Raw genomic sequence first — 6,452 nt, forward strand, 5'->3', positions numbered from 1 at the left:
CGCTGCCCGCTCGCCAAATCGCAAATGCGAGAAAAAAGTAGCGTTTGGCGAGAAGATTTTGGCAAAAGTTAGCCAAACTTGCGAATCGAAAATTGCACTATGACGTCATCACTTTGTCCGCGCGCACATGTCCTGCATTCAACTTGAGATGTAATGCTTTATCTCTGTGCATCCCCGACCTTATGCGTCAGGAGATCCTATTTGTAACACATACAGTATCGAAACAACTCACAAATCAATAGTACCGCATGTATATCATGACTAGTTGCGAAGTTTTGGGTTTGACTACGCGCAATGTGTGCCTACAGATAACTCCGTGCAGTGATAGCCATGTCATCGTCAACACTGAATTGAAACTAAGCAAAACGGCAAACTTTCCTTTTTGACTTTGGCTGCTCCACCAATATGGGGGGAACCACCCCTACAACACACATTCTAAGTGCAAGTAAAGCTATGAAATGGAAAGAAAAATTATGATCAATGTAGGAAAGTCGATCGTGAATTTGGAAAGGAAGGTAGCGGCATGCATGGTCAAAAGCATACGCATGACATTTTTTTAGAACGTAGAGAGATATTATAAAGGCACTCCTGAATAGCGAAAATGTTCGTGGTGGTGTATTGCTGCCAACAAGAAAATACCTTTACTGGCGTTAGAAACTTGTGTGAATTGGCTTCCTAAAATATAAATTCGCGACAATTTTCAGTGTATCACGGACCGTGGTGTATTGTGACGTGACATCGTTTACAGACTTTCAGAGAAGCGCTCGCTCGTCCGCCGAGTCGGCCTAGTTCCGCGTTCACATCGTGCAAATAAATACGCAAGTCTTGTCGCGATATTTGAGCATTTAACTTGATCGTCAGTGAAACAAAAAGATGTTTCTCCATATCAAAAGGGTATATATTTGATATTTTACGGTTCTGTTCTAGACGTGAACATTTGGATCCGTGATTTCCGCGATCCATGGCATGATTGAAGCTGGCTGTGAATACACACTGACGTCTTTGATGATGACCCCTGACCCAAGCGTCATTGATACGCTGTGCGCTGTCCGAGCTTCGCTTGCTAAACTTCAAGCGTAAAGCAAATGTATTGGAAGTCTAAAAAATGCACATATTTCTCAAGTCTGAGAGTATTTTACTTTCAAACTGCTACGAGAATGGATATCTGATTCGTTTGAAAAAACTAGTATGCTGAACCAGGTTTCGTGTCGTTGTCTGTAGCGATATAGCGATTTCAGGTTTGTTACTGAATATAGTCGGTCCTACTAATTACTGCCCGTCACTGCCCGTCACTGCCCGTCACTGCCCGTCAGGAAATTAGCCTTCCAATTACTGTAATCTGTCGATATATCAATACCAAAGACCACTTATATAATAGAAAGCTACAAAATAAGAGTCTGTTTTACTCCAAATGCCCGAGTCCTGTCTCAGAACTAACGTGAATATTGGAGCGCTAAGTTCTCTACTCGACGGGCAGTGATGATAGGCAGTGTTCGGACATCGATTACGATCAGCGTTGCCACTCGTTCGCAAATCAACGTTGTTGGGGTCTGGGACGACAATTTTGTTTGGTTGTATAGTAAGTAATGTTTTTGATATGAGATATCAACTGATTACAGTCGTTGAAAGGTAAATTTCCCGACGGCAGTGACGGGCAGTGGTCGGACGTCGACGGGCAGTATGTATGGCCAATGGTGATGCATGTATGATCACACGATTAGCGTTGCTACTCGTTCGAAAATCAACATTTTTCGGATCTTGGAATATTATTTCGTTCGTTTTTACAAAGAGTAGTGGTCTTTGGTATTGAATATCGACTGATTACAGTAATTGGAAGGCTAATTTTCTGACGGGCAGTGACGGGCAGTAATTAGTAGGACCCGAATATAGTTGCATACGCCTAACTTTGGACAAGTGTCGCTTGGAATTCGGACAAATTTTATGTTGTATGTGTGACTGATGTTGACACCTTGTAATCTGAACCATAAATTGGTGTTACTTTTAGTATCCATAGTAGCACTAACAGGGTTTATTTCGGTCATTCTTACGGAAAATGCAGACAAATATTTATTTTTGCATATTAATGAGAAAGAAATGACGTCATTTGTGATCAGTGGTATCGGCTTGGCTAATTGAATATCTGGTTTGGCGAATAATTTTTTAGGGCTTCTAGCCAAATTTGCTACAAGATTTTGGAACCCAGGGGAAACACTGTCAGGTAAGAATTCCCACACATGAATACAAGATGTCTGACTAGTTTCAGAACTATCAATAACCATATTGTTTTGGTTTCGTTTATTAAACAAACCATTGAAAATATGAAAACTTTGCAACACTATTCCTGGGTCAAAAAAGGTAATACATGAGAATATTAACCCTTTTCCTGCCAAGTCCATATTTCACTACCAGGTCAAGATGGTTAAAATTAATGAAACACAACGTATTCCATATGATGTATTTTAACATAATACTATACATTTGAAGGCTGTTGAAAACATAATACTGTAAAGCTGATTTTTTTTGGACAAAAGATGCTATAACATACCAAGCCAAGTGGGTGAAAATACGTCATGTTTTGGCTCAATACCACTTGTTACTGACTTGGCTGATGGGAAGTGATACAGTTTTTATCACAACTGGAAGTTGTGATATAGAGGTGGTTTCAACCGGTGTTTGATGTCGTCCATTTCCGTAAACGACAAAAAGTCAAAAACTGCTGAACAGACTGCGTTGATATTTGGTACCGATACATAGACTGGTTCCAAGGTTCCAATTCCGAAAAATGGAGCCAAACGGAGCGGCGGTTAGATAGTTTTGGGAAATTTCTAACCCCCCTTTTTAACTAATTGATTTTAGGGGTCTTTCATATATGTAGTTTTGGAATGTACACCAATCCTGCATTATGGACTATTTAATGAGTTGTGGAACAGAAATGAGGTTTTGATGAATGTTAGAAATATGCAGGATGACTGATTCGAAGTATAAGAGATTTCTATGCTCTTTTGGGCATCAAAAGCATTAAAAAAAACATATTTCATAGTTTAGATTCTCACTTTTGAGATGACCCTAGGCATTTGTTAAGTAAACATCCTTGAGTCAATATACAGACTTTGACATTCCAGAGATTAAGTATCCACAACCTCACATGTTACAGTCTTTCACTACAATGGTATGGCCCAAACCCATTGTTATCGATGGGAGTGTGGACCTGTCTACAGGAAATTGGGGTGAACAGGTTAGACAATGACGTTACAAGTTGTAGGTTAGTTATCAAGGTAGCACCAGCATAGAGTCCTGAGCATCTGTCCATGTGTTCTCACAGCAAATTACAGGGGAAAAAATTATTTGAGAAGTTTCTCTCCTTTAAATAGAAGTATATTACAATTTAAACCTGTCATGGATGGATTGCTCTCAAATGATCTGAAACACAGTTATTGCCCATAGCAACAAATCTACAGCAAGATTTATGTAAAGTTCATGAACTTACACAAGGTATTACTATTAGACAAAAGATGACCATGACTTTGCTACTTTTCAACATTTATTTCAATCAGATTTCCCCAGCTTAGTGTATAATTTTGTAATCTTAATTACTGTCAACTTAGCTTTATTAACTTATTCTAACCTCATTATTCTTACACTAGTGTTATACCTTATAACCACAAAATTTCAAGAGATGCATATATGATTGTCACTTAACAAACAATTTACAAATATGTCTTCTGCTTTTTCTCCATATACATATACATGTCTCTTTTCTCATAAAAATGAGCTTAAAATCGCAATGTGAAAAATAGTCTTTAAGCTATATGTTGCTCATTGACTTCGTGGTCTGTCTAATTCACTTTGAGTGTGGTTGTTGATAAATGCCGATAATACTAGGCGGTCATTATGTCCAAGCGCCATTGGCGGTATATTTTAACATAATGACCATAGGTCATTATCACAACTGGAAGTTGTGATATAGGGTCAGCTTCAACCGATGTCGGACAGTGTCCATTTTCCGTAAACGACAAAAAGTCAAAAACCGCTGAACAGACTGCATTGATATTTGGTACAGATGTTCAGACTGGTTCCAAGGTTCCGATTCGGAAAAATGGAGCCAAACGAAGCAGCGGTTAGATAGTTTTGGGAAATTTCTAACCCCCCCTTTAACTAATTGATTTTAGGGGTCTTATATATATGTAGTTTTGGAATGTACACCAATCCTGCATTATGGACTATTTAATGAGTTGTGGAACAGAAATGAGGTTTTGATGAATGTTAGAAATATGCAGGATGGCTGATTCAAAGTATCAGAGATTTCATGCGCTTTTGGTAATAAAATTGATAAAAAACAACATATTTAATGTTTTAGATTTCTCACATTTGTTATGACCCTTAACATTACAGACTTGATGACATAACTAGCTGCTGGACCTGTTTACTGGCGCATTGATTTAAAGACAAAGATCGTTTTATTTTGTGATAAGGACGTGTGATTTCGTAAAACATAGTCTATTAGCCTGGAAATGTGATTTTTGCGAATATTGCTTACCCCACTGACAAACAGTGTGGTTTGAAAATGGCTGGAATTCGCTACTTCGGGACTTTGTTTTGTGTGTGCATTTACTGACAAACTCCAAACCCGCAGCACCTACCCATTCAGTATTTCATGTACAGGTGTACCCAGAGATAGAGTAGTTTTACAATGTGCCAGTTGTGATCAAGTGCCATTGGCGCTATTTTTACTGTCTGGCAGGAAAAGGGTTAAGTGAATGACCGTCAAGATCATTATGGTTTTTTCTGTATTTTTAAAGATTAGAACAAACTCTATTGATCTTGAGAGATATAAACAACTGGGCAAATTATAAAGGTAATGGAAAAATGTAAACTTTGTTTTGATGAAATAGAAGACACCTTCCACTTTCTTTTTACATGTAAATACTTCACTTAAAAGAGAAATTCTTTTTACCTGCATTTAAATGAGATACTTTGAGAATCTGGTTACAGTACGTTATAAATAAGTTTCACTCTGGAAGCTTGAACTTTAGACTCAGCATTTTATTTAGCAAGACCTTGTGGGAGATAGACCACAACTTGGGAGAAAATGTCTCAAAATTGACCAAGACATACATAAAAACTCTCTAGAACATGAGGAACACTGACTCACAATTTATTTGTGTTTAATGATGGACACTTTCCCCTTTGTTGGAAACTATTGTGTTCAATAGCCAGAATTTGTATAATCTTGGTATCACCACATCATCCTGACTGTTTGCTCAAAATGTTACTAGATAAGGTTAGTGTCCTTTCAAGTTTGCATTAATTCAATTGTACAATACCCAGTTATACTTGGTCAGAATATTATTCAAGCTCTGGTAACGTAAATTTCCCAGATCATGACAAAGATTTATGTTTTTTTTCTCCTTCCAGTATTAATGTACCTTTTCCATTGTTCCTTGACAGTTTCTAAAAAGCAAATAGCCAAAATAATTTAAAGTGCTTTAGGTGCAATTTGAAAATGACACATGTAGTATCCATTTGTAACATCTATCAACATCTTATTTTAATACATTTGGTCATTATTTGACCCTACAATTATGGGCGGATCACACAACGTCAAGAAAATAGTGGTGTTTTTTTGGAAAAAATTGAATTTTTTTGACCCGTGAAATTTTAACTTCAAAACTCTAACATTTGCCAGTGGTGCCCTAGAAATCTGAGTTAGAGGCATTGGTGCTTTCTCTGGCAAGAGTGCATACAGTGTGGCACAGTATCGTGATGCATGTCTTGCTTCTTGTGAACTCTTGAAATAATCCTACTGAAATCTCATGTGATGTGGATTAAAATTATGATAAATCCTGATAGAAATAAAGTAACAGTCTAAAAAAGTATTACTGAAAATAGCATAATGTATGTACAAACAGAAACAAAATGAATTAATATTAACAGATATACAGCACGAATAATTGATGTATGTAAATATAAATCAGTCAGAAACTGTCACACACCTTTGAAGTATGTCCTGTCCAGATTAGAATCAGCAGTAACAAGTTGCACCAAGAAACTCATTGTGTGATTTGCCCATAATTTCAGGGTGAGTTATTGAGTGCTGACAATAAGATAATGAAAATGTATAAAATGTATCAAAATGTGAGGGAAAGACAAAGGATGTTATGGTCCTAATCAAGCTTGTCAAAAATGGTGCTTCTGTGATCCTTTTCTGAACAGTCTGCACGCAGTTGGTGTAAGAGAAACATTTCAATGAATTAAAAATTTTCGTGATACTGTGTTGATGAGTGTAATCAGACACTAAGAAAATCAGTGATGGCTAATGCTGGCCTAAATCATCACAAATCTCATGAAATAATATTATCTTTTCAGTGTGCTCATACATGTATGGATTTGGCAATTCTGGTATTTCCTGATCATTCAATAACAATTTTCTCTATTGTTTTGTCTATTGCCAG

The 6,452-nt window shown here is 37.1% G+C and overlaps 1 protein-coding gene across 1 annotated transcript in view; it reads left to right on the top strand.

Annotated features, from left to right (window-relative positions):
• The window catches only part of LOC139120843 (ankyrin repeat and SOCS box protein 7-like), a 28,228-nt gene that overhangs the window by 17,108 nt on the left and 4,668 nt on the right, over positions 1–6,452 (top strand). The window lies entirely within an intron of this gene.

This window comes from Ptychodera flava, chromosome 20 (genome assembly GCF_041260155.1).
Source record: "Ptychodera flava strain L36383 chromosome 20, AS_Pfla_20210202, whole genome shotgun sequence".
NCBI lineage: Eukaryota > Metazoa > Hemichordata > Enteropneusta > Ptychoderidae > Ptychodera > Ptychodera flava.